This window comes from Centrocercus urophasianus, unplaced genomic scaffold (assembly GCF_019232065.1).
Source record: "Centrocercus urophasianus isolate 14NV4802_14NV808 unplaced genomic scaffold, USGS_Curo_1.0 seq_30, whole genome shotgun sequence".
NCBI lineage: Eukaryota > Metazoa > Chordata > Aves > Galliformes > Phasianidae > Centrocercus > Centrocercus urophasianus.
This window is the reverse complement of record NW_024884867.1, coordinates 7,722,146-7,742,685: the sequence shown is the minus strand read 5'-3', so window position 1 is coordinate 7,742,685 and position 20,540 is coordinate 7,722,146. Positions and strand designations below refer to the sequence as shown.

Below are 20,540 nucleotides of genomic sequence, written 5' to 3'. Positions count from 1 at the left end.
GTGTAGGTGTTGGGTTTGTTTGGGTGGGTTTTTTTTGCCTTGCTGACTCATGCCCTAACTGTGATAACTCAGGCTCACTCCTGATTGCATGAGAAGTGTTGTTGCTCATTTGGTTTACCCTGGCAGCACGGTCCTGAGCAGAGGAACAGGGGCAGAAGGTGCCTGAATGCCACTGACATAAATGTAAACTTCTAGAGGATCAGTTAGAGGTAATGCTGTTGCTTTGCATGGATCTTTGTCTGACATAGTGGTAAGGTGCAGTCGAGATGTGGAGCTAAGTCAGAGACCTGGGATTCTGCCCAAATGAAAACCAATGGCATGAATTCACCCTGGTACCTTTTAAGCAGGCTGAATACAAAGCAAATAGTTCAGAGCCAGCTACTGTGTTTCAAAACCTTCAGCTTTATTCGTCTAAAATATTCCAGCATAAGAAAAAGCAATTAAGGACTATTCTCTGCTTTGTCTGGTTTAGATCTTAAACTCCTGAGGGCAGGGGCTGCCTTGCAGTGCCTGCTGCTGTGGCCTTAATGTTGATCCAGCCCATTCAGTGCAGAGATAATAAAAAAAAGAGCTCTCTGCAGCAGTTCTGTATTGCTCTGTAGGTCTGGGCAACAAGAGGTCATCTTGTGTAAGGTTTCAGTGATTTGGCTGATGAAGCACCTGATGATGGAGTTTTGTAGCCAATGCTGCTGGTGAGTTGCTATTAGCAGAGACCTAATCTGAATACAAATATCTGTGGAAACAGTTTAGTGCACCTGGCAAGTTTGTGCTGGAACTTCTCATCCAATCCAGGGATCGAAGCAGGATGATTTACGGGATCTTCCTGGACAATAAGCAGTATCTTTTTGGAAAGGTTTGAAATTCTACCTAAAATCACAGAGTGAAAGGTTTTTAAATTTGCCAGGAAGTTATTTTCAGGGTTGACCTGGATTTGCACAAAACAGCACAAAGGAGAGAACAGCTGGAGGCATAAGTGGGAAGAGAACAGCATCTGACAGATTCTCATGGGGATTATTATTATTTTTTAAGGGAAGTGAATGGCATATTGTTGCCTCAAATATCTGACAAGCAGAGGAAGGCATGGAGCTAGCAGCTGGCAAGACAGCCAGGTCCAGTGTGTGCTGGCATAAGTGGGGTCCAAACCACTGGGCCTCTTGCAGAAAAGGATTTTGCCACTGGTTATCCTGGGATGAGGCTGTGACATGAACTCTCATGTCTAAACATGACTGCATTGCTTATCTCTGCTGGACGCCCATGTCTGCTGTCAATGCAAATATTGTTCTTAACATGGATCTGCCAGAACTTCATGCTTTGACAAGTGTATTTTAAATGTCCTAGGCAAGATTCTTCATGCAGAGAAAGAGGATTTGAGGGATGTGGCCACCGGTAATACAGAAATCCATCCGAATTTCAACCCAGGGCATACCTGGGAAGCATAAGCATGATGCAATGTTCTTTGTGCGTGGCTTGTTCCTAGATTGGACTCTGGAAAAAACAGCATCCCTCATTACTGCCAGTTTTCCACTACGGTCCCTCTTATGTCCCCCTTTCCTCTGCTGTCTGCATTTCTAGCCCCAAAATGCAGTCAGGGCCAGAATTGTTCCAGAAGTACAATATGTTCATGTATTTCTTTGGATTGGAGATGGTAGGATGGTGCCACATTTTTCCCAAATATTGAGAGTTTTCCAGCTAGTTCTGGCTGGTCGCTTTGCTGAGGTCAAAACATTGGCTGAGGCAAATTTGAAGATGTTTTGTGCCATTTCTCAGTGAGTGTGGTTGGTTGTTTATCTTTCAAACATCAGCACTTCCTGCATCAGCACAGGATTTTCTCTAGGAAACATAAAAACACCTTTTCATTTTGGCCTTTGGAAACCTTTTGAAGTCTTCCAGCTGAAAAATAGCAAGGTCCCCAGGCTTGAGAATGAGTATTTGTGGATACTTTGCAACTGTTAAGGGCTAAAAAGCAAATGAAAGTCCTGGGATCTGTGCTAGGAGGGTGCAGTAAGAGACGAATGTGCAACAGCAAATTGCTTTAAGCCCTTCCCTACTATTTTCCAGAAGAATCTTGATGGAAAATTGTCTTCTCAGCCCCAAGTGTGAAAAAGCACTGCTTTGTGTTGCCTTTTCTTTTAGTAACTTTAGTGTCAAATGTATTGGTTACACATTGGACACGTTTTTAATGCTCCATGGTGTATATTCTTCCAGTAGGAAAAACCACCTAGAGCATCAGCTGTGTCTTTCTTCTCTCTCCACAAAGACCTATGGGGCATCCTGCATCCCTGTAAGAAAGGAGCTTTGACCTTTTGTCTGTTCTGACTGGATTTCTTTTTGCAGACCTTGCCTGACATTGCTGTCCATTTCAAGAGATACTTTCCCGTCTACTTTGCCTGTCTAAGGCACCAACATCCAGCTTCTGCTTTTGGTTGCTTCCATAGGTGCTTTGGATCCAGCCTGGTAAATGGTATATGGTATATGCCTTTTAAATGGCATATAGCACAGAGTCTGAACTAAGATCATGGACGAGTTTGATCAGCATCAGAGCTTAGGTGCCTATTCCCTTGGTTTAGTACATTTGCCAGCGTACAGCAGCCAGACACAATCCCTTCCTGCACTCACACACACAGACCATTAGTAAATCAGACATTTTAGTAAACCTTTCTTTGCACAGCATTTCAATAATATCCTTACTGTTAAGGGAATTTGGTTTTGTATCTGTTCAAAAGGGGATGCTGCAGGCTTAGTCACCCATTTAGCTCTTAGCTTTGCTCATTGGAGCTGTCTCAGCGGATGAGCTTGCTGAGCTGCCCAGATGTCACCCCACAAGTACCCTTCTCTTGGTCTGGGGGAACAGGGGTGCAGGGAGCCTGCCTCTCTGAGGGGCCCTGGACTGGACGGTAACATGAGCAGGGCACAGCCCCCCAGCCAGCAGTGCAGTGTTCGGGAGGACTTCTCTCTCCTCAGGGGCTGGTCTGCTCTCTTCATCCACTCTCTGACATGATCCTATATCCAGACTCTTTAGAAGAGGAAAAAAAGAAGCAAAACTGAAAGCTGCTATTTTTAAACCTTCCCTTTGGCTGTCTTTGCAGCGCTGCCTTCCTCCCCGCGTTTCAAACAGTGTTCTTTTGAGAACTAGGCACCAGGGCCCTGCGGTTTCCTGGTACTTGGAACATAAAATCTCCTAATTCTTCTCTCGCAGCAAGCTTCAGAGGCCGGGGAGTGATTGATATTTTCTATCGCTTCATTAATAGTCACAGCACAGTAGTTTTCTAATCTGTTTTTGCACCGCTTTTTATTCTGAATAATTTGTCTTTCAGATTTTCTCAGCCCTCCGTGTCACACAAAGCAAATGCTGTTTGCTCCCCTCCTGCCTTTTAACCACTGGGTTGAGACCTTCTGGAGCTGCTGAGGCAAAGTGGTCCAAGAGATGGGAAGCTGGGACCTGCCTCGTGGAGCCTCCTCATGTGTGCTTATAGCACAGCTTGGCAAATGTACTTGGGATATGTCCCAGAATTGGATAAATTGGAAGTAACTGCTACAGGGGAAGTCTCCCCTTATCTCTCTGCTGACTGATATCAGGATCTGTGGTGTAAGTGGTGCTGTTGCAGAAGATAAAAGGTAAGCCGTGCATAAGGCAACCTGCAATCTATTCAGGCAAAGGGGAAGAAATGTGAGTGTTGAAGTTATTGAGAGTCTGAGGCCTATTTCTGGTGGCAAACGAGGTGCTCAGGGCACAGGAGAAAATCAAACAAAAAGGATCCAGGGAAAACCTGGGGCATCTGCTGCTGATCGTGTCTTTCCCAGCACATCTCCAGGAGTGAAGCTCTCCAGGATAAAGATAGAAAATTGCAATGGATCCATTTGCCAAGAGGCTTGGGCATTATCCCATGAGATGTGGAGAAAAGCAGAACAAGGGCTAGCTGTTGTGAAGCTGTGAACTGGCTCAGCTCTGCCACACTGTCTGAGCTATGTCTCCTCATTGCCTTTTGAACACCTGGACCCTTTACCTGTAGGTGGGCTGTCTCCCTGGCTTAAACAGCTCACTGTGCTCTGGCATGTCTGCATTATTCCTGAACGTTCTGTACACTGTTTTTTCATTCAACCCAACTTGGAAAAAGGCAGACAGGCAGTAGTCTGAACACCCCAAGAGTCTGTATTTGCTTTGTTCCTTATGTGTTCCAGCACAACCTGCTCTCCTGTGATTTAAAACAATGTGTCTTTGTGCTTATCTTCTGGGCTTGGCAAGGCCATTTTTACCTTTTCGTTTTTGTATCAACAGGAGAAATTGCTGTCTAACTGATCCGTTGTGGACCTCTGACCAAAACCATCCAGTGCAACATATGGTAAGTCATTGAACTTTTTTTAAACTCGGAGCCTCAACTGCAGCTATTTGTGGGTGGAAATTGGCATATCAGTAGTTCCTTTTTGATTGCAAAAATGATGAATTCTGGATTACGTTATTATGACAACTCAGTTTGGGTTTCTCTAGCCTTTCCTTACATTACAATGCCTTTGCCTTTACGTTTATTGCTTCTGGTGCCTGCCATAGCAGCTTAGCAGTGTGGCATGTTAGCAAGGGAAGAATTTCAGCCGTGCTCCCCTTGCTCCAAAATACACATGTCCTTATTACTTACATTAAAGAAGGTTTGTGCCCTGATGTTACACATGGCAACAGCTTGTGAGGAAGTAGCTTTGGGTCATCCTGTATTTCACTGGATTGTTGGAGCCATTCTTACTCATGTCATCCTCTGAAGAAAAGAGGGGTAAGACAGTAGATAAAGGAGCGTCATTCATTTGGTGTTACTTCAAGTTCTCTCTACTCAGGCCATCCACAGCTGACTGCCTGTGGGAGATAACAGTTGGGGTTTATTACAGCCTCAACCATAGTGAGAGGTACAGCATAGAACGGTGGAGACAAAGTGGAGTGAAATTGTGCTGGCATTCTCTGTGCTAGTCCAGGCAGGAGGGCTGGTATTGCTACACCAGCAGATTTCTATCAGTGCAATGACACAGCTTTCAGACCCAGCCTATGGAGTTGTTGCATGACAGATTGTTGCACCATCACTTCAGCACTTGTGTGCTGTACTTTCAGCACAGGTTTAGGATGTAAAACCTAATTGTTTGAATCATATGAATTTTCTCTGTGTATGTATTTCTGGAATCTTGAGAAGAGTTGCTGCATATTGCAGAGATTGCAGGGAAGCTGTGGATACCCTCTGAAAGGTGGAACAGAGTCTGTTTGGAAGATGGAGCCAGCTTCTTCCCTCTGTAAGAACTTTCAGGCTTTTGGAAGGAGATCTCCGGTTTTGCACTCCCGTTGACAAATGAAGTTTCCAGTCTGTTGGGTTGTTCGTGCAGCACCTCCTGCTAGCACTGAATGCACCATGTACATTATGCAAATGTTTTTTATTACTTCCAGATATAAGCTCTTCTTGTGTTTCCTTTGTGGTTAATGCAGCCCATCTGCAGTTAAAAAAAAATGATGTTCAAGTCTTCCTCTTGGTATTTTGTGTAGTGCTGCACTTGGGTTAACACTATAAATACGTTCCTCTTGCTTTCCACCTGCTTTCCCCCAAGTTTGGAGCTTTGGAGTTTCTTAGTTTTTCCAAGATACACCTATTGTCTCAAGGACTTTTATTTTGGTCGTGAGAGAAAGGAGTGACTGTAAGGGGCTTAAGGAGAATAAGAAAGGTGGAGTAGAGAAGTCCATACTACAAGCAGCAGGGTGGCTTGGAGCTCTCTGGACTTCAAGGGCCACCTGCTGCAAGGAGACACAAGGAATTCTGGATCAACTGAAGTGAGGAATGCACACTTCCAAGGAGGCCTGCTGTGTTATACTGCACTAAAATGCATCCAAGTGTCTGTACAACAGTCGTCACTCCAAATTCTGTCTTGCAGCAGCCAAGGAAGAGGGAGGTGTTCAAATGCAGCTGTACTGCCTGACAGTTTTTCTGGTTTTGACACAGCCTTTTGCAGGAATAGCTGTAAAGAATGGATTGTTCTTTAACCTAGGCTTATACAACAAGGAGCTATAAGGAACAACTGCAATTCCTTACGCTGCAATTACACCTCGTAATGGACTGGAGCTGGGAGCAAGCCCAGCAGCTCGGATAAGGGATGCCAGGCTAGAAGCAAGAATGACAGACCCTTGCTCCTTTTCCAGCTCTCAAACTTTCTTTTCAGTGCAGTGTTCTGGGAGCACCTCTTTGAAATACGGTGGCAAAAGTCACACAGCTCAAAGGGTGCAAACCAAACCCTGGTAGAGAGGATGTCCTCTGCCTCCATTTCTTACTTGTGTTGAACTGGGCACAATGTGATTCTATGGTAGCTCATGCACACGGTGTCTTGCGTTCATTCTAGAGTCTCAACAAAGGAAATCTGTGGGCTTTTTGCTTTGGAACAGTGGGGAATTTGCATCAGTAAGGATTAAAGTCAGCAGAGTTTCAGAGCAGGGAGGATTAATTCCTCGTTTTGTGGCATTTATTGTTGATATATGTAAAGATGCTGTTGCAGGAAATTAATTGTTTGTATTGTTTGTATTGTTTCACTTGCTGCCACTGTTCTTCTAATTCTCACGAATGATTCTTGGGCTAACTATTGGCAAGGGCTACGAATGGGGAATAGAACAGGGAAACCTGAATGGAGTGAGTGCAGACACTGAGTTTCTACAACAGAAACGTGTGTGCCATAGCAAACCAAGAGAGAGCAAGCCTGGAGACTGCTTCTGCTGAAATCAGTGCCAGTGTTTCTTGCAAGCACCACTTTGGCCCTGGGTGCTGACACAGGCTGTATTTTGGCATCATTCATAGCAAAGGATGGATGTTTTGGAGATCCTTCAGGTTTTTGCATATCAAACACAGCCAAAATATTTTAGAGATGCTTTTTTTCTCCTTAAGCAAGAAAATTAATTTGTCTAGAGGTTTGAAAATTAATCATCAGTCGTAGTGCTTACATGTTACCTTCAGTAAGTTCATCAGTAAAAAAAAATCCCATCCGACCCCCCCCCCAGCAGTTTATTTAAGGGCTCACAATATGCCTGCACAGCCTAATGTATTGAACATAACAACAAGCATGAGCTGTCTCTTAAAAGTAGAATGTGGAATTATCACAGACAAAACAAGACTCGGACATTGGCAAGGAAAAGCCTCCATGCCTGACTGAGCTACATTTCCTAATTGCAACCAGAGATCTTACTCTGTGTAACAGTTTAAAGGCTTTACCTTGTTTTCCAAATCCTATTAGTTTGCCTCTATGAAAAGCTATTTCCCTCTCTGTTCTTTGGTGCAAGTTACCAAATAGCAATCTTCAAACTGTCATTTCCTTTTTTTCTTTTTATTCTTCTTTTTTTTTTTCCACCTGCCACCATTTTGGTTCTGTAGCCATCCTACTTTGGTGCTAATCCAGCAGAGGTGGCCACGATTCTGCAATGCTCAGAATTAGGTTAGGAAAAGGAGGTTGACCTGCCAGGGAGTTGCCCTAACCCATGGCCTTTGTCCTCTCTTGGCCTCCAGGGTTTAACTCCCACACCAAGGCAGTGTGTACTGGAGTCCAGACTGTTTTGCACTTGGGGCAAAACCTTCCCTCTAACTTTCACATTCCTGCGTTTCTGAGCTCTGCCTAGCAGCAGAATTAGAATGGGCAGAATACCATGGGAAAGATGATGCTGAAAGAAGTATTTATTAACTGTCTTACCAGATGTGGAGCGGTAGAAAGCATATCCACTGCAGATCTATCTAAGCAAATTTAACAGAAGGCCATGAATCTGCAGTTTCAGCAGAGCTTCTCTGACTACGTGCTCAAGAGACATGCTCTTGCTTAAGCGTGTTACCTCTAATGTAGGAGTTATCCCACTGAAATCAGTATTTTTCCCTTCCAATTACCCTAACTGAAATTCAGAAAGGTGTTAAGAATCTAAGAGCTTAAGTTTTCAAAGAGGATTAATAGTTTGAGAAGTTTTAGGCTGGGGGGGAAGCCCGAACCTTTAGAGACAAAGTGCATTCTGTCTGAATGTTTGCTCTTTCTTGCAGTGCATGGGGCTGGTTATGGCAAGTCGCTGGTCACTCAGACACACAGTAGGCCTTGCTTTCAAAAGGTAGAATAAATGTCATGCCCTGTTTAAGAATATGGCAAGTCCCACTGGTCAGTATGTGTGCTTATCTTTGATGATGTGCTTTCAAAGGATCTTGGATAAGAACCAAGAGGAGAGCTTTGAAAATTCACTCGTACAGAATAATTGTATTTATCTTGTCAGTTCTCACTGTGTCATCTTAAAGAAGAATGAATAAGCAGTTGAAATTCTTATGGTAACCTTTCACTGTTCAGTACCAGGAGGTGAGGGGACATGTGCCTTGACAGACATCAGGTATGTCTTGATGGTGGTGGGAGTGCTTTGTTTCGTTTTTAAGCTTGATGGTAGCAGGGGGGAAGAAGTTAAAATGCAATCATTCTGAGTCAGATGGTAAGGCCTAGAAAAACAGATGTGGGGTGTGAGCCATGAGCCAAGATCAACTCCACAGAACTTAACAGATTAGTTCTACAAAAACTGGAAGGGGGAAAAAATGAGCCAGTCAACGGTGTGATGGATGGGAGCAAGGAAATAGCTCAGAACCGTCAAACAACAACTGCATCTGCAGCTCAAAAATGTTAACTTTCTGGTCCCGTTATTTTGCCGTGGATAGGAAATTCTTTCAGTGCTATCTGCCCTAGCCAGCCAAGCTGCCCATATCCAAACAAGCACTGGTTCTCCTGGCATTTCCTTGTTATCATCAGTGTGAATCTGACCACATTCTAGAACCACTTCCCACAGCAAATTATCCATCATTGGACATCTCCTTCCTCAGGTTAGTCAGGTCTTTGCTTTCAAAACCCCATGCTGAAACACTGTCCTTCCAGAGGACTCTTTTAGCTGCTGCTGAACAGCATCCAGGAACATCGTACTGTCCCTCACAGAAGAAAATGTGAGTTCTCTATGAAAGTGACCAATGACAGCTTCAGCTTCTCCATTAAAAGTCTTTGTGTTTTGCATCCAGACCTTTGGCTGTCATTGCTGACAGCAAGCTTTCACTGCTATTCGTGGGAAGAAGCCCCAGTCTGAGCACCACAGGTTCCTCTACACAGGTCTTGCAAATGTCCCTTCTGTTTATTTCTCTTACACATCCACTGAAAGCTCAGAGCAGTTTTTCAAGGCTTCCCACAACCTAAGCCAAGCCAAAGGTTCACTGGCTAATTATCATCAGTAATGAGCCTCTACTTAAACTCTGCTGTCCTTAGATGAATTGACAGCCCATTCCTTCCAAGGGAAGACAACATCCTTGCTTTTAAATGAGATGCCTGTTGCTTGGTCTACCATGTTTGAAGGTTTTCATAGAAGCAATGGAAGATGTTGATGTATTCTCCTATTCCTTCCATGTTTATTTTGCATTAGGATGAGGAAGTAACCACCAAAACTGAAGCAAATTCCTAGCCAGGGGAAACTACCTCCAGGTGTGGATCTGTTGTTCTCTCCCTCTGGACATTGGTGCTTTTCTGAGAAGGGCTGGCTGCAGCAGGCCTGTTATCTATGTTTTGGAACTCCCAGGAGCTCCGAGTTTGTTCTAATTTCTTCAGAGGATGGAGGTGCTGAGGAGGAAATTTACAGATATTGTGGAGACAAATCACTTAGCCTCAGCCATAAGTGCAGTCCTGGTTGCTGCATCTTCTGCTAGCTTAGAGGAAGAGAGATCCCTGTAAATCATTTAAGGAAATAGCTGCCAGGGCTCCAGGCTGGAGGCTTAGAATGAGTCTTTCTTGCTCTCTGTGAGCTTTTACTCCATAGGGAGCAGTAGCTAAATCTTGCAATCTAGAAATCCTTTGGGCTTTGTTGTAGTCAGTAAAAACAGGCCTTTGATTGTTTGTCTCCAGACATAAAATAGTCTTCATGAGGTCCTAACCTCCAGTTTTTGGGATTAGATTTCTTTTCCACACCAGAAAACCAGCATCTCCAAACTACGGGAAGCTCATTTGCCATGCTTGCGCTGAGGGCTTATTTTCCTCCACAGTAGCATCCAGCATCTGGCTGAAAAGCATGGCAGATGAGGCTCAGCAGGCTCAGTAAAACCTCTGTGTCCCTCACCAGAACACAAGACAAAAGAACTGCATCTCTAATGAATGGCTCAGACTCATATCTCCCTCTGAGGAGAACCATTACAAAAATATTTCCCAGATATTTGGCTGGGCATCTCATAAAACTATCCAGTTTCATGATGCTAATTTTTCCATTGTCTAGACAGTTGCAAATCCAGACAGAGCACTATCAATACGAGCTTACTGCACACACACACACACACACACATGCACACAAAAGCCCATTTTTCTGCCCATGGTACTTTCAGGTATGCTGTTGCTGATGGGATGCCAAATGGTAAAATTTGGATGTGCTCCAAAGCGTCTGTATAAACCTCTTGGGATCACAGTCCCACACCAGAGCTGGCATTTCATTTAAGCAGCATTGAGCTGTGAAGGTACTCTGAAGGCTGAAGAGAAGGATCTAGCCCCTCTCTGCCTGCCTTCTGCACCCAGAGGAAAAATGAAGAGTGCTCAGGGTGGGAGAGCACTGTGAGCCAAAGCTGGACATCCCTCCTGGGCTGAGAGTCTCCTGCCACAGTGCTGTTTAAAGAACAGAAATGTTCTTTAGCACTGTGCATGCTGGAAATATTCATGGAAAGACATTCTGGAGCTGCAAGCATGTAGATGAGGTCCTGCTAACGTCTGCTGATGGTTAAATGGTCTGTGGGCATTTGTTCCCTCTGTCTGCCTTGAAATGTTAAGACCTGCAGAGAAAAACAGCATTTACTTGTTCTGTGCATCATGGGTGCCAGCCCACATTCTGAGGCAGGCCGTAGCACTTTCCCCAGATTTTGGCATCATCCATACCTGTATTTATAGCTCCTCCGTGATGCCAAGGGGCAAAAACACAGCAGCAGCGAGAGTTGTATTTACAAAGTATTCACTTCTGAATGAAGATATTTAGCCAGCATCAGCATTTCCAGTCCTTTTTCTTCTTTATCCTGCAGAGTTCTCTTTCTTCCCAGGGCCACGTGTGCATGTCTCTCCTGAGTCACTCATGTGGGAATACCGTTGCCACTGGCTGGGCTGTACCAGCAGCCCTGATTCTGTGCCCTTTTAGCTGAGAGGCAGACCCTGCTGGAACACCAAGGGCTTGGCTGCAGCTTATCTACAGCTTTTTCAGAGGGCTTATGGAGTCCTTGTGCTCATTGTGTGAATCCTGCTGAGTAGCTCTTGATTGTGCATGGCATTACCAGAGTGAATCCCTATGACTGAAGCACTAATGTTGCACTACTAATGGGAGTTCAGAACTTGTAGAGTCTGAACAGCAATGACTTTGGTCTTTCCCTGCTGAGGACTCCAGCCAAGCTGGGCGATCTATGTCCTATTGGCTCCAGAAAGCAGACAAAAGGGGAAAAAACTGAAATAACCGCAGTGTGATGGGTCCATCTGATGCCTCAGAGCTATCTGTTACTGCAGCCTGGGAGCTGCATGTGGAGGGAACCTAGTGGGACCTGAGCAGAGCTGAGCTAATGTCCCAGACAGACAGTCCATGTGGGAGTGGAGGAGGAGGAAGAGGGCAGTTGTAGTTCAAAATGTGTGAGCCTTTGCAGTGAAAATGCAGGGAAAGAAGGGCTGGAAAAGTTCTTTCTTCCTCCAAGATAGCTGTGGTCTGTTTCCCAGCTGCACTCTTGCTCTGTCTGCTCTAATCCACATCTTCTCTCCACCAGCTGGATTTGTTTTGCAAATTCAAATCTGATCTCCTTAGTTTGTCCTGAACGTCTTGCTCAATTTTCTCCATCTTTCCACCATGTAACCTTTCCACCAAACCATCCTACCCTTCTGCAACTGAAAAGGGGAGTATTGCACTTCAAGCCATGCTTGAATCTGCCTGAAACCACACTAGCATCCCACTGTAGGCCAGAAACAGAATATCAGGCCTTGTGATTTGAGGGGGTTGTCCTGCCCCAGTCTCAATCTTCCTGTAAGCCCCAGAGGGCTGGAATGGAGTGGAAGGACTTAGTTAACCCAAACTGGCTGTGTTGGAAGGATGTGAACGTGAGCAGTGTTTGACTAACAGGTGCCTAATAAAGGGCATCAGAAAGACAGGTCCAATGAAAGCAAATTCAAGGCTTTTTTAGCAGGTGTGTAGAACCATTGCTGAAAGATTTGTAATAACTGTTTCTACAACTGTGGATGCCCCCAAGGAGAACCCGTCTTGGCAGCAAACTGGCCTTCTGTTTCCTGTCAATTGTAGCTTTGTTTCTTTTGAAGCATCCTGCTGCAAATGAGCAAACACCTGGCTGAGAAAAGATGAATGGGAAACATTGCCTGTGCTAGAAAGTTAACGGCAAACCCCGTGCCAGAAGGAACACTAAACAGGAGATTATTGATATAACTGTGCTAGTCTCCAGTAGGTTTTCCACGAGGCATGTAGAATCACCTACACCATTGGCTTTGTCTCCACTGTGGCTGCAAGGGAAGTGGGAGAAATGCGTTGTGCCTTGCCCCAGCCCAGTGCAGGAAGGGTGAATTTGTGTCTGCAAAATTGATCAGTTTCAGCAGACTGGAGAAGGAGCAGACGAGCTGTTGCTGGGCTGTGAACTCTGGGATGGACTGTAGATGTCCAACAGGCTGCTGCTAATCAGCCAGGCCCCTCTCTGAGTCCTAGGGGATGTACTGGGAATTGAGCTCTAGCTTTGGGTCTGATGGCTTCAGCGCATCTTGTGAAGAGCCACAGAGCATGGCTGCTGACTACCCGTTTTACATCTGTGACAACGTGCAGATTTATTGGTGTGCTGGAATCTGTGTTATGGTGTTACCACAACCCACACGTGGAGATTTTAGGAGCAATGATGAACGTATGTATTTCTAGCATGAATTAGATCTACAACTGAGTGCAGTTGCAAGTGTCCAGATCTACAAGCAGTGTAACGCAGAGATGGAGGGCAGATGACTGTGCTTGCTCCCTGAGATCTGTCTGTGACATTGTTGTACTAGAGAAGGCAGGGAAACTTCCATAGATGTAAACATCCTATCTGTGGGGGCTTCGCAGAAACCTCATCTGAGACCCCAGCCACTTTCTCCACTCAGTCATAAGGAATAGGGAAGGGTGAATCTCACAAGCACAGACGCCCTGTTGTTTTGAGCATTTGCATACCAGGGGTATTTCTTCTCCATCCTCTCTCCCTGTTCTCCTCTGGCTGCAGATAGCAACGTGCCTTGTTTCCAGTTTGGCTGTCTGGTTCTTGGAAACCTCCAGCAGACAGCAGACTGCTCTTCCAATGTGCTGTAGAAATGAGTGGGGTGGGAAGGAGGAGAACTATTTCCTTCAGTGAAACTCAATCCTGTTCAACTTAAAAATAGCAGGAAAACAGAATCCTCAGGGACCTGCTGCAAAAGGGTTTGCTGGTTGCCTACTCTCCATCCCACCTCCCAGAGCTCCTCATTTGGTAGGAGCCTCTTGAGCACAAACACAGATCTGTTGCCTGAAGTCCTGGGACTGGGCAAAGGAGCTGTGCTCCATGCTGGAGGTCAGCTGTGGGGAGGTGTAATGCACTGTCACAAGTAGCAAAGCCCAGGATTAACTCTTCTCTGTGTAGGGACTCCATGCAGGTTTTTCTGGGCCTTTTATTCTTGCTGGAAATTTTGTTCATACCATTACACAGGAGCCTGAGAGTTCTGGGCATTTTCTGGGATTTTTTGCATGACCTGGTTATCTTGAAGCTCCTGTTCCTCTCTAGGGAGGGAAGAATGAAACTTCGGGAGGCAGACGAGATAATGAGGAAGACTGTCTAAGTAATGAGCCAACAACGTTGGCAATGGAAGCCCCAGCAGTTCCCCTGTCCCGAGATGCTATCAGCCCTGACATGGCTTGGCCACGTGACAGACAGGATGAGGGATGTGCCATCCCCTGTCTGTTTCCCACCAGCAGCCTATCAGGGATCGCTTCAGCTCTTGGCTATGGTCGCTGCTGAAACAGGTAATGGCTCCCAGCAGCAGTGAAGCACCGTGCCTCCCAGCCTTCTTTAACCTGCCTCCAGCCAGGTCGCCTCAGGGTGGGTTGCTGCAGCAGAGTAGCGCTGGTGCTTCCTCATGGCCGTGCTGGGGAGCTGCCATCCATCTCAGTGACCTTCTTTAGACCTCCCAGGTTCAGGCCGTTAATGATTCACCACTTTTTTTTACAATTCCTCCTTCCTGAGTCGGTGATGAATTGCTTCTGGTGCCAACCTAGGGGCTGTGCTGTCCGTACGGGTTCAGAGCTTGGCTGAAACAGGACCGCACATCTCTAAGTCAGCAGCCGGCCTTGCTCCTCGTGAGCTTGGGGATCTGTGCTTCTGGAGCCAGATTAGTTGTTAGACCCACTGTGCTGGAGCCAATTAACATTACTTGGTACTTTTCCAAAAGCAACCAGGGTTTAGCCTATGAGTTCAGGCCAGCTTCTGCTCTGGGTAATCACATTATGCCTCACTGCTTGAAATCAGCCTTGAGCTAATGCACTGTACTTTGTACCTTCAACAGGCAGAGTCAGTTACCGCAGCTCAGCTGATGAGCAGTAATTCATTAAGCCTCTGTAACTCAATCACTGCAATCATCTTTCTAATCTTAACGGGGCCAAATATATTCCCACTGTGATGTCACAAGAGTACAAAATTCCTCTTTAAGAAAAAGTATGTCTGGTGTTGCTTAGCCCTGATAAACCTCCAGCACTCTGTTGCCTACCCAGCGTGTTTCCTCAGGCTGGTTCCACCTGTGTAGCCAGAGCAGGATGTGCTTAAGGAAAACAGGTGACTTACATGAACGTGTGTCTCCTTCTTGTACAGGCTTGTGATCAAATGCAATTAAATTATGGTTGCTCAACAAATAACTGCCTTTCAACTGAAGCAACATCACCACTGCATGCATGCTGATGCCTGCTGAACTAATCTAAACCAGCTAGGGCTCCTGAGCCTCTGCTTGGGCAATTGCTGCTGGCGTGTTACTTGTGCTGCTGCTTCTTTCTTCCTCTCTGTCCAAAAGTCACTTTAATTAATTCCTCTCCTGCAGGACTCTTTTAACTGTAATCTTCAGACAGCATTCATTTAATTCCTTTAACCAGCTCATTCTCATCAGCTGCCCTTTCTTTAGCAAATATATACTTGTACCACTGGCATCAACTTTGTGTACTGGTTGAAATAAGTAACCAGTGGCTTTCAAACTAACTTTCATTAAGCTGCTGCAGTACTGCGTGTAGAACTGTATAGATAGGTTGCAGGAAGCCCTGCAGAATGCAAGCAATCCATATCTCTAGCAGAGGAAACATGCGTGCCTTGTGGTAGACCATGCCTCATCTGCATGGAAGGCTTTACAGATAATTGTGTTGGTTTTTTTGGATTTTTTTTCCTTTTCTTTTTAGCTTGGGTGGGAGAAAAAGAAAAACAACAGAGGATAGTTTCCAATAGGGAGGATAAAACAGTACAAATTAAATCCATTCTCTGGCCAGGGTAACAATTGCAATTTCCTGCTATTCCTTGGAAGCTGTACAGCCCAAGAGGGAGATATTTCAAGACCGGTGTGTCAGGGATAGAAATGCATGCATCTGGTTATTTTTAATGGCAGCTCTGTCCCTAATTTTCAGCGCTGGCCTTGATGAAATGCCAGCTGTTTCATTAACCTTCGTCAGCATGGCAAAGGACAAAAGGTGGCTCATGATGTCTGCACCTGAGACAAAGCTTCTTTTCCCAGCAAGTTGTTGAAGATTCTTAGCTGTAGCAGGCAGCACTTTGAGTAGAGAATGGAGAGAAGGGTAGAAGAAAACGCTGTGCCTCCATGAAGATTTGTGTAACAGAGTCCGCACAAGTTTCGTATCTGCAGTCTTCACTACTGCTGTCTGTGAGCTAGAACAAAGTTTCAATCAAGGTAACCATTTTCCTCTACAAGCCAAGAAAAATATTAGGTTTATTTTCAGACCATTAGGAATGGTCTTTCTGTATAGCCCTGCTTTCCTTGCTTCATATGGGCTGCTAAAACAGAAAGAAAAAGCACAATTTCACAACCATGGCAGCTGTGAGCTGCCACATGCGTTAGACCCCGACAAACAGAATCCTAACTGTGCCTTGGAAGAGCTTTCTCAGGGCCTGAGATTTAATCCACGGCCACAGCCAAAGGATTAGTGCTCCAGTGGTAGTGCTGGGCAAAAGGCAGGATTTTTGTTCCATGAGAAATGTGGTGGGCTGGGGGTGAGAAGGGGGAGAAAACACAAAGTCAGATTTCTTCCAAGCTCTGGTTTGTAGTGGTGTCAGCACTAAGGAAGCAGCACAGTGCTGCTCCGGCCCCCTCCTCCCTGCACGTTCTGCTTTGCAGCTACGACCAGTTCCTACCCACCACAGTCACTGTCATGGTTGCTACCCTCTGCTTTTTGCAGAAACACAATCCATCACTGTAAGCCCCGCTCATGAGACAACAGTCTGAACAATGTGTTCAGTCGGGCTGGTGGCTGCTGGTCATGGGAAGGCTCCTGGTGATGCTGGAGATGTTGTGTTGTTTGGCACAGCCCTCGTGCACCCAGAAGGCTGCTTCCAGCCCCCGGGTTCCAAGTGGTGAAAGACAGAGCTGTTTGGGCTGCAGCCTCAGGAGGTTTGGATTTAGCTTATCGTTGAGATCAGACTCGCTGATCTTAAAATGTCAGCAGTGAGCTATGGAGCAAGAAGAGGGGAAAAAAGAAATCCTTGCCCAAAATTCAGGCAGCGCTAGTAAATGTCAGAGATTTGCACAGAAGGAAGTCTCAGGGCTGGGAGGCATGCTGACATGTAGGCTTTTGGTGAAAGCATCTCCCCCAGGTCCTCACCATCTTGTCTCATGGACACCAAGGCCTCCCGCTGGGAGCAGCCCAAGGCAGTGCTGAGCTGGCCCAGGGGCTGCCACAGCTTTGTGACCCATTCCAGAACCAGGCGTGTTGAGTGAAGCATTGCTCTGCCAGGCTCCTCACCTCCAAGTTCTGCTCATCAGGACAGGCATCAGATTCTGAAAAGAAAGGGCTTTTTTTTCCAGGCAGCAATCATGACTACTTTAACAGGGGACAAACCGCATTTGCCCTAGGCATTTCCAGCACATACAGAGAATCACAGAATGGTTTGGATTGGACGGAACCTTTAAGATCATCCAGTTCTAACCCCCAGCTGCAGATGGCAGAACTCTTTTGACACAGGCTCTGGCCACCAGCTGCATGCCACATTCAGGGAGCATCCCAGGGGCAAGCACAGCACATCTGAGAGCTGAGGGAGGGCCCTGAGCCGGAGCTGTTCCTACTGCTAGACAGAGGGCCTGTAAGAAATAAGCCAAGTATTCTTGAAAAGGAAGCAATCCAAGACAGGAGAAAGTTAATTACATTAAGACCGGAGATGCTGGAAATACTGATTCTCCAAGCAGTGGTACAACCCTAGCTTCAGCTTCTGGCACATTTAACAGCTAAACTCTCCCAGTCGCTGCAAACAGCAGCAGGTCTTTACCTCATAACCAGGTCGGGGTAGATTGAAGGAGGTGTCGTCCATTTAAATGCAGTCACCTGCAGAAGAGAATCTCAGAATCACAGAATGGCCAGGGTTGGAAGGGACCTGGGCTGCCTTGTTCTTGGCATAGACAGAGATAAACAGGCTCGCATCTGGTGTGCCAGATCTGGAAGGGAGCCTGCTGAGATCACTGGAGTCCCACCTGTTTGCACTGTAGCTCAGTGCATCCAGGTCGTATGATTTGCCTTGTCACACTGAAATGGGGACGAGTGTAGAGACAGGTACTGAATTATTAGAAAATCCACTGAGAATAGCAATTGTCTGAAAGCTTGCTTTCCTGCAAAACAGAATTTCTCCTCACCACGGCATTTAGCACATTCAAAGGCAATGCCAACATACAAAAGCCAAGAACTAGAGGCCTGTGATTTGCCTTTGCCATCTCTGTGCTACTGCACTTGAGAGAATGTTCCATAAGTTTCATTAAGGTCTGGAACTGTGAGCCAGGTTCTCCAGGACATCCGCTGCAGGCAAGGAGAAAAAGAGAGTTGCTGCTGTTCGCAGTGCCTGGGCCAGGTCCTGGGTTGAGTTTTGAGTGAACCTGGGCCATCTGGGTGGGACCCACTGAAGCTAGCAGGCTGTGTGTGGTTTGGATTCAGGTCCTGGTAAAACTAAGCTCCAGTCTTGAGGAGCACAGCTTGCTCCGTGGGCCTGGAGGACCCTTTCTGAATCCAGCGGTACAGCCGAAGGAGAGGTGGTGTGGGAAGTTGGCTGGCTGTTCATTCTACACCAATGCAGAGCACCTGGGCATCTGTATGAGATGGGATTTAGTCAGAGGGATGGAACATGGCATTGTCTGGAAGCAAAATCCTGAAGCTACAGCAACAGGGTTTCATCAGAACTAGTATGTTAGGGCAGACAAAGACTTGACAGTAATGCTGGATTATACAAACCATGGCAAGATCCCACCAGAGCATTCTTCAGGGCTCAAACAGCCAGCTGCAAAATGCATCCATTTAGAGAGGGATGTTCGTGGGCAGCCTGTGTGAAAATGTGCACATCATCTTGGCTTTGGATCGGCTGGAAGGATGTTTTTCTTGCAGGCTGAGAGCAGCAAAGGTTATTAATCTCTGAAAAAATCTGGGGCACTATGTTGAAGTGGGTTTTCATCAGCCTTGTGCTATTGTGTGTGTATATCTTGGTTTTACTAATGATTCAAATGAAAAGTAGTCAGGAGCAGTGCTTGGAGAAGGAGGTTTTCCTGTATTTATTTTGGATGCATGTCCAGTGGAAAAGTATCTTCCAAAGCATTTTGCTTGGCGACATGGGCTGTTTCGTTTGGAGAACAATTGATGGTGATGATGAGTGGTGTTAGATGTGATCACTGTTCGACAGCTTTTTGACTTGCCTGCAAGTCAGAGCAGCAAATTCCACATGACTGCACACGTGTGCCGAGGAGCAGGCATGGAGACAGTGGCCATGGATGAGCTGCTGGACACGTTCAGTCAGGTCTTTGCCAGACTCTCAGCAGGCACAGCACAGGTTGTTGGTGCATTGCCTGGCTGTGGTTTGTTCACTGTGCGCTCTGCGTTTTGGTGAGCTAGCCCTGGACAAACACTGCCCGACAGTGTGGGTATGCTGCAGAGATCAGTTTAACCTATTGGCACTGTGCATGGTACATGACATAGTTGCTGGAGCAGTCTGCTCCCATTGACTTCCCCAAATCTAATGAGGTAAATCCTAGCTGATGCTATCCTGGCACCCTACTCATGCCTTCCCAGAACAGTTGTACCAGCTGTAGCCCTGCCTACCTCCAGAAGCAAGGATGAGGGGAGTGATATGCTCATACTCATCCTGTCCCCTCGTTCCCTGCACGGGCCATTGGCAGCTCACTGCAGAGGGGCAATAAGGAGGGTTAAATCAGTGAGGGTTAAGCCATTTGTCTGTCTTCATTGCTGAAAAAAGAACAGCCATCTGCCACATTCATTTCCTCCCTTTCTGCAGACTCCTCCAAGCAATTGCCTGCGGTCTCAGTGGCACAAGGAATAAATCCAGTGCAACTTTGCTGAAGTCTTCAGAATTGCTCCCAGGGAGCAGAGCAGGGCCTCCGAGAGTTTCCTAAGCTTCACAGCCATAGCCACAAGGCAAATAAAATGAGATTAACCAATTACAATTAAAATGAGAGAGAACTGCTTTTGACAGTAATTTTGAATTTCCCCTAAAAGCAGTTCCAGCTGTGACCTCTGACTCGTGCAGCGCTCGCCTGAGATCTGCCCCTGGTTGTTTGTTATAACTGACGCTTTCAAGGACATTCGGTCCTGCCTTAGAAGGTTTCCTAGGTGAAAAAAAGAAGTGAAAAATGGAAGAGGAACTAACACAGGGCATCCCTGCAGTGAGGCACAGACATGAGAGACCTTCTGCCAAGCAGACAAGAACAGCCAGGCAATCTCCAGTGGATTAAGTAGGTTAGTGCTTGCATCAAATCCCCCTAGCCCAGTACTGCTATGTTCCTATCATGCAACTGTGAACCCCATTCTGGCATCATTCATATGTTGCCATTGAACAGATCTTTCCCACAGAGAAGCTGGCTGTGCACAGACCTTGCCCTCGCTTTGGGAAGAGAGCAAGGCTGTGTCTACAAGATTGGAGCAAGTATCATCATTCTTATTCAGAGATTTTGAAAGGGTTGTTTGTTATGCAGCCGTGCTACACAAACAGCTTTCAACTTACCAATAGCACGCAGTCCTTCCCCACTACTTAATTCCCTCAAATGAGTGGGTATTTTTGACTCACTCCTTGGCCCGTTCTGCCATCCTCCAGCAGAATTTATCCCAGTGCTGTCCAAAAAACTATCCTGGAGGGGGAGATTTTGGAGGACTGATGAGGGATGAGTAACACAGTGGGGTGTGGATTTTCACCCAAATATCAGCACCCTGCAGCCTTCACTCATCCAAGGTGCTGCTGCTTCTTCCCATGCGGGGCGTGGAACAGATTTCTGCATGGGCTGGTAAACAA

General features: G+C 46.2%; 1 protein-coding gene across 4 annotated transcripts in view; it reads left to right on the top strand.

Moving 5' to 3' along the window:
- CCDC92 (coiled-coil domain containing 92) overlaps positions 1–20,540 on the top strand; it is a 52,333-nt gene that overhangs the window by 4,461 nt on the left and 27,332 nt on the right. For 2 of the 4 annotated variants that reach the window (XM_042828992.1, XM_042828993.1), the window contains exon 4: positions 3,315–4,340. The gene's annotated coding sequence lies outside the window, so the exon portion shown is untranslated. Of the gene's footprint in view, positions 1–3,314; positions 4,341–13,981; positions 14,024–20,540 lie in introns of those variants that run through there. The other 2 variants (XM_042828991.1, XM_042828994.1) reach the window with 2 other exon arrangements.